General features: G+C 41.9%; 1 non-coding gene across 1 annotated transcript; it reads right to left on the reverse strand.

Annotated features, from left to right (window-relative positions):
- Positions 1–7108: 7108 nt before the first annotated feature.
- On the reverse strand, positions 7109–7215 carry LOC138834959 (U6 spliceosomal RNA). Its single transcript, XR_011374309.1, has one exon. It is a non-coding gene; the product is annotated as a U6 spliceosomal RNA (small nuclear RNA).
- Positions 7216–7522: the final 307 nt, after the last annotated feature.

Below are 7522 nucleotides of genomic sequence, written 5' to 3' on the forward strand. Positions count from 1 at the left end.
GTCACATCATGCCAGATGCTGTGCCTCATGCCTGTAATCCTAGCTACTCAGGAAACTGAGATCAGAGGTCATGGTTCAAAGCCAGCCAGGGCAGGAAAGTCCGTGAGACTCTTATCTCCAATAAGCCACCAGAAAAACAGAAATGGTGCCGTGGCTCAAGTGGTCACCTTGAGCTGAAGAGCTCAGGGACAGCTCCCAGGCCCAGAGATCAAGCCCTATGCCCAACAAAATAAAGAAATAAAAGTACTGCCAAGAATATTAAAAAAAAAAAAAAAGAGTCACATCGTCTTTCTTTCATGCCTGGGCTGGCTTGGAACTGCTATCCTCAGGTCTCAGCCTCCTGAGTATAAGGGGTGAAGATGGGTGACCCACAGTGGGGCTTCTCCCTCGGCCTGGCCCCTCTGTGGGCCTCCTTGGCCACCACTGTCCTGAGAAGATGGAGAGGAAAGTAGATTTCCCAAGCTAAAGCCCTGGTGGGCCTCTAATTTTACTTCCATGAGTGTGCCCTGATGGATTCCGAGAGGGAGTAGATGGGTCATAAATAAAACACAGCCCACAACCAAGCCATAATCAGTTGCAGCTGCTTTGGACTGAGGCCTGACAGGCAAATTGCATCACGCCGGAGCCTTTCTCAGAACCTGTTATACTCTGCTGCCAGCGTGGGGGGTGGGGAGGCCGTCTATTATTAGGGACAGCCTGAGATGTGAGTTTGCAGAATTCATTGCTCTAGATTCAAACCACATTTCCAGGGAGCAAATTATGGGGAGGAGGGGGCAGGGAGCATACATTGAGACTTCCCGGCTGCTTGAAAGGTATGTCAAAGTTTAAGAGAACTTTCATTTGTTAAACTGTAAGCTAGTTGTTCAAAGGACTTTATACCATTGGAATCCTCCTCTGCAAATACTATACTGGAGTTAATACATTTGTGTATATATTCATATGGCCCTGTAGATGTTACATATGTGGTTATAATTTAGATCTAACTCTCACATACAAGAGAAACATGCATCCTTTGCCACAAGTAACTTAAACTTTAACCAAATGAATACCAGGAAGTTGGAACATGTGTTGTTGAGACAGGGCAGGACGAGACCAAGGGTGCTTGGTAGAGGAATGGAGAGAAAAAGGGTGGGTGAATGCAGTCATAGTAGCCAAGGTAGATATGTGAAAATGTGTAAATTGAAGAGTTGGGAGAGATGAAGGATTGATAAAGAGGCCTTGTACTCACAAACTGACATGTTGAATTGAAAACCCTTTGTACAACTACTTAAAAAATAATAAAAAATAAGTAATATAAAAAGAGAAACTTCAGCTATCCCTTTTCAAACTAACTGAAGTGTTCTATATTATTCATTTAAATCTCAATGTTCAATTCCTCTAACAGCTAACTAGTGCAAATGGTAAAGTCAATACCAATACTGCTATGTTTTACATTCTAAGTTATGATCAAATCTATTTTTAAATATCCTTTTAAATATTGAAGAAATGTTCTGATATTAGAGATTGAATGTAAGGAATACTAAAAAAAAAAGATTTACCTATCAGAAATAAATTGTTTTAGTGTTGTTGAAGTCACCCTCCTCTGGAGGGCAGAGATATTTTTTTAAAAATCTAAATGTTCACCCATGTTTTAAAAAATGTAGTATAGCTAGGTGCCAGTGGCTTATGCTCATAATTCTAGCTAATCAGGATACTGAAATATGAGGATCACAGTTAGAAGCTAGCTTGAGCAGCAAAGCCCATGAGACTCATCTCCAACTAACCACCAAAAAACTGGTAATGGAGCTGTTACTCAAGTGGTAGAGCACTAACCTTGAGTGATAAAAGGTCAAGGACAGTGTTTGGGCCCTGAGTTTAAGCTGCTGGACCAGCACAGGAAGAAAGAAAGAGAGAACAAACAAAAGAAAGAAAGGAAGAAAGAAAGAAAGGAAGAAAGAAAGAAAGAAAGAAAGAAAGAAAGAAAGAAAGAAAGAAAGAAAGAAAGAAAGAAAGAAAGGAAGGAAGGAAGGAAGGAAGAAAGAAGGAAGGAAGGAAGGAAGGAAGGAGGAAGGAAGGAAGGAAGGAAGAAAGAAAGAAAGAAAGAAAGAAAGAAAGAAAGAAAGAAAGAAAGAAAGAAAGAAAGAAAGAGAAAGAAAGAAAGAAAGAAAGAAAGAAAGAAAGAAAGAAAGAAAGAAAGAAAGAAAGAAAGAAAAGAGAAGAGAAGAAAAGAAAAGAGCTTGAATCAGGAAGCTGACCAAGAAAGTGGGTAGGGAATCAGAGACGAGCTGTGCTAAGCAGAATGACCCCCTAGTTCCTGCTGCAAGTCAGGAGGCTGTGGTCTCTGGATAGATGTGGGCTTGGTATGGGAGTCCTGCATAGCAGCTTCTAACACGAGAAAGCTGCAGTGGTAGACAATGGTCCCTGCTCCAGCTTTAGCGTGAGGCTCAGTAGTGAGTGGGAGAAGTCCAGCAGAGAAGAAACTCACCTGAAGGCTGGCCACCCTTTCACACAGGTCCTCAAGGAGGAAGTCCAAGTCTCACCTTGGGGTCAAGTAAACTAAGGACACAGGAATTATAAACTGGGACTATGTCCTAAGATTTGGTAACTTGTGAAAAATTTGAATACCTCCATCAAGTGTTCAGAAGAAGCTCGGTGCTGGTGGCTCACGCCTATAATCCTAGCTACTCAGAAGGCTGAGATCTGAGGATCCTGGTTCAAAGTCAGCCAAGACAAAAAAGTCTGTGAAACTCTGATCCCTAATTAACCACCCAAAATCCAGAAGTGGTGGTCTGACTCAAGTGGTAGAGAGTTAGCCTTGAGCAAAAAAAGAGGTACTATGACAAAGAGAGGTGTCTGCAGGAGATCATGTAGAAGGTGACCATATAGGAGGGCTGGTGCTGGACACTGGGGCAGGGCCTGTTTAGGCCCCATGTCCATCATCTCTTTGAAGCCCTTCCAGTCAGCTTAAGAGTAGGCATGTCGCTGGGTGCTGGTAGCTCATGCCTGTAATCCTAGCTACTCAGGAGGCTGAGATCTGAGGATTGTGGTTCACAGCCAGCCCTGCAGGAAAGTCAGACTCTTATTGCCACTTAACCACCAAGAAAGCCAGAAGAGGAGCTGTGTGGATCAAGTGGTAAAACATTAGCCTTGAGTAAAAAAGCTCAAGGGACAATGCCCAGGCACTAATTTCAAGCCCCAGGACTGGCAAAAAAGAAAAAGAAAAAAAAAGTAGCATGACATGTCCCTAGACACCTCACATTGAGAGCTGGGTGAAATAAAGACTAGAGTAAATCTGTATTTATCTGGTATAAATATACAGTCATTTAAAAATAGTCTCTAAAATTCTCTTTTGAGGTGGGGGGGTGGCATATAGGGAGGTGAATACTGGGACTTAAACTCAGGAATAGGGTACTTTCCTTTAGCTCTTAGCTTTTTTTGTTTGTTTGATTTTTGTCAGTTGTGGAGCCTGAACTCTGGGCCTAGGCGCTGTCCCTCAGCTCTTCAGCTCAAGGCTAGCGCTCTACCACTTGAGCCACAGCGCCACTTCTGGCTTTTTCTGCTTATGTAGTGCTGAGAAATCGAACCCAGGGCCTCAGGCATGCAAGGCCAGCACTCTACCACTGAGCCACCTTCTCAGCTGCTCTTAGTTTGTTTGTTTTTTTCCTCCACAGGGTTGGCATTCTGCCACTTAAGCCTTAGCAACACTTCTAGCATTTTGCAGGTTCGTTGGAGATAAAAATCTTAAGGATTTATCTGTCAAGGCTGGCTTCAAACCACAATCCTCAGATCTCAGCTTCCTCAGTAGCTAGGATTACTAGTGTGAGCCCCCAGCACCAGACCACTCTCACTTTTACTCTAGAGCAGAACACTAATTTGAAGCCCTCCTTACATGTAGATGTTGTGTGGCAAAAGTTGGCAGTGAAGTTTGGCTGTATTCAAGAACACGTCAACCCTCCAGACAGTCTGCCATGAGCAGAGCCAGGCTTGCATGGGTTCACTCTAGTCTCCATTGCCACATACATATGCCTTAGCAACCTGTGCATCCATGGGTTTTTCTGTATGTTTATATATGTTTTATGCATATTTTTCTGTATGTTTATGGAGATTATTCTGGAGCCAAGGATTCATGGCTATCTCTATATTACCACACAAAAGGCCTCAGAAATAATCCCATTTTGGTAATTTTTTTTCAAGTATTAAAAGCAATTGAAGCCAGGCTTCTGTAGTTTACACCTGTAATCCTACTATTCCAAGGTTGAGATCTGAGGATCACAGTTTGAAGCCGCCCCAGTGAGATTTTTGTCTTCAATTAACTACCAAAAAAGCTGGAAGTAGAGCTGTGGCTCCAGTTGTAGAACACTAGCTGTGAGCAGAAAAGCTCAAAGACAGTACCCAGGCCCCAAGTTCAAGCCCATTCCTCCCCCATCCTGCCCCCCACCAACACGCACACTCAAAGTGATTGAAGTTGGGCAATTGTGGCTCACATCTGTAATCCTGTAATCTTAGCTACTCAGGGATCTGATATCTGAGGATTGTGGTTCAAAGCCAGCTCAGGCAGACAAATCAGAAAACTGGAAGTGAAAGTATTTCTCAAGCAGTAGAGCACTAGCTTTGAGTGAAATGTTGAGCAAGAGTATATAGGTCCTGAGTTCAAACTCTTGTACTGGCACCAAAAAAAAAAAAATGCAGTTGAATATTTTCTTCAACTGAAATTTTATAGAGAAGCCCAGTATGTCAACCTAATGTACTATGATTTAAACATGTTCCCCAAAAGTTCTTTATTTTTTGTGCCAATCTTGGGGCTTGAACTCAGGGCCCAGGCACTGTCCCTGAACTTCTTTTTGTTTGTTTGTTGTTTTTGCCTGTCGTAGGGCTTGAACTCTGGGCTTGGGCCCTATCCCTGAGCTCTTCAGCTCAAGGCGAGCCCTCTACTGCTGAAGCCACAGCACCACTTCCCGTTTTCTAGTGGTTTATTGGACATAAGAGTCTCACGGACTTTCCTGCCCGGGCTGGCTTTGAACCGTGATCCTCAGCCTCCTGAGTAGCTAGGATTACAGGCCTAAGCCTAAGCCACCTGTCCCTGGCTCTCAAAAGTTCTTACACTGGCAACTTAACCCACAGATACTTTAATAGCATTTGGTGGTGAAACCTTGGGAGTGTTATTAGAATTCAGTGAGATCAAGTTGGTGGGAGCCCACAGGGGTGTAAGTCGCTTTCTAAGACGCAGAGGAGGCCTGGGCTGGCACACTTGCGCGGTCTCACCATCTGATTCCCTCCTCCATGTTTTCATGCGGGAAGCACATCCTTAGCAGAGGCTGCCCATGGTTCATGCCTTCCAAAACTGCTTATCCCAAACTTTGAACTACATAAATCTCGATTCTTTATAAAGTATGAGTCTGTGAGACTCAGTTATGACAACAGAAAGTAGACTGCAACCACACAAGAACAGGAAAGCCCTCTCCCATAGAAGGGGTGGGGCCGTACTATTGTACTATTGGCCTTGCGCCCTGGTACCTTATTGCAAATTTTACTGCTGCTCAAAGCCTGGTTTGAAAATTCACTGTGCATTCAAGATGCTCATGTAACAGAGGACTCTGAGGCCCAGAGAAGGGAAACAGTGCCTCCACTCTTTGCCCAAGTCCCTTGACACCACACGTGTCTCCACAGGAGTGAGTCTGGCTCTGAAATCATGGCTGCAGGCATCGTGAGAGGGCATTAGTAGATCTTATTCACATCTTTAAGCTCTCTACTTTTTTTTCTAATCCCAGAATGCCTCAGTTCCATTTTGCATAATCTACATTTTAAAAATCTGACCATATCCTTCCTTGTTTGTCTTCTCCGTTTACCTTCTTCACTACCAGTAGTATCCACAGGCCAGAAAGGATAGGTTTCACCTTCCTAATTGTTCAAAGGGTTTTCACTATGGTATTGCAAGCATGCATAACCTATATTTTAATCAGATTGATAACGCATGTACATATATATATAGAGAGAGATGATCTTGTATATGTTTATGTGGTTTTTTTGTTTTTTGTTTTGTCAGTTGTGGGGCTTGAACTCAGGGACTGGGTGCTGTCCCTGAGCTTTTGTGCTCAAGGGTAGTGCTCTACCACTTTGAGCCACAGCTCCACTTCCTGTTTATGTACGTCTATCTTTTAGGTCTAGCATCCACATATGAGAGAAAACATTTGTCCTTTGTCCTTCTGAGCCTGGTTTACTTCACCTAACATGATGGTCTCCAGATTCATCCATTATTCTGCAAATGACAATGTCATCCTTTGTTCTTTATGGCTGTATAATAATCCATATATTCCATATATTCCATATACAATGGAATATATATATATATATATATATATATAATCACATTTTCTTGATCCATTCATCAATTGTAAAATCTAGGTGGTTTTCATAGCTTGACTAACTATTGCTACCATGAAAGCAGAAGTATAAATACCTCTATTATACTTTGATTTACATTCCTTCAGATAGATGCCCAATAGTGATACATTACTAGATCATATGGTAGTTCTACTTTTTGTTTTCTGAGGAACTTCCATCTTTATTTCCATGCCTGAGGGATTTTCCCCCTCATCCTTGCCAGCATTTGTTGTTTGTGTGGATAGTGATGGCCATTCAAATTAGAGTGAGATAAAATCTCTATGTAAATTTGATTAGTGTGTTCTTTATGATCAGGGAGGTCGAACATTTCTACATATATTTATTGGCCATTTGTATTTCTTCTACTGAGATGTGTCCAGTATTTTTGCCCATTTCTTTTTTGGGTTGTTGATTCTTTGTTTTTGGAGTTCTATGTAAATTCTAATTTTTCAATCTCTGTTAGATGCATAGCTGCAGAGATCATCTCCCATTCTGTAGGCTATCTTTTCAACCTAGTGACTATTTCCTTTGCTGTACAAAAGCTTTTAATCACTAATATGTCAATTGTTGTGCCTATTTATTTACTATTAATGTTCAATTCAAGAAGATCCTGCTTATGTCAGTACATTCTAGTGTTTTTCCAATTCTTTCAAAGTTTCTTTTCTTGCCTTACAATCTTCAACCCTCTCCAAGTTAATATTATTATAGAGTGAAAGATAAGGATCTAGTTCCCCATTTTCCCCATTGCAAAAATATGCAATGTGTCATGAATTTGTGTGTCTTCCTTGCTCAGAGGTCATGTTAATCTTCTCTGTCCCCTTTCAATTTGCATATCGATGCTGCTGAGGCCAGCACTCTCATTCTCTTGTAGACCACAACAAAACCTGTTCATGATGGAGAATAAGGAATTAGGGAGAAAGGGTTACACATCAATTGTCTCTTCCTGCAAAGCAAACCACTTCCAAGTTCAGAGACTGAAATGCCGTCAAGTTATTGTGCACAATTGAGTGAGTGATAGGGCATTTTCCTGCTGATGTAGCTTGAAGTCGCACATGCATCCAATGGGAGATGTTTTTCATAAGCTACTGGAAGAGCTGGAAGAGGAGTTCGAGTTTAGATATTCTTAGGTATCTAAGCAAACACTCCACAGTGTTCAAGAAAG

This window comes from Dipodomys merriami, unplaced genomic scaffold (assembly GCF_024711535.1).
Source record: "Dipodomys merriami isolate MVZ:Mamm:240054 unplaced genomic scaffold, mDipMer1.0.p SCAF_22, whole genome shotgun sequence".
NCBI lineage: Eukaryota > Metazoa > Chordata > Mammalia > Rodentia > Heteromyidae > Dipodomys > Dipodomys merriami.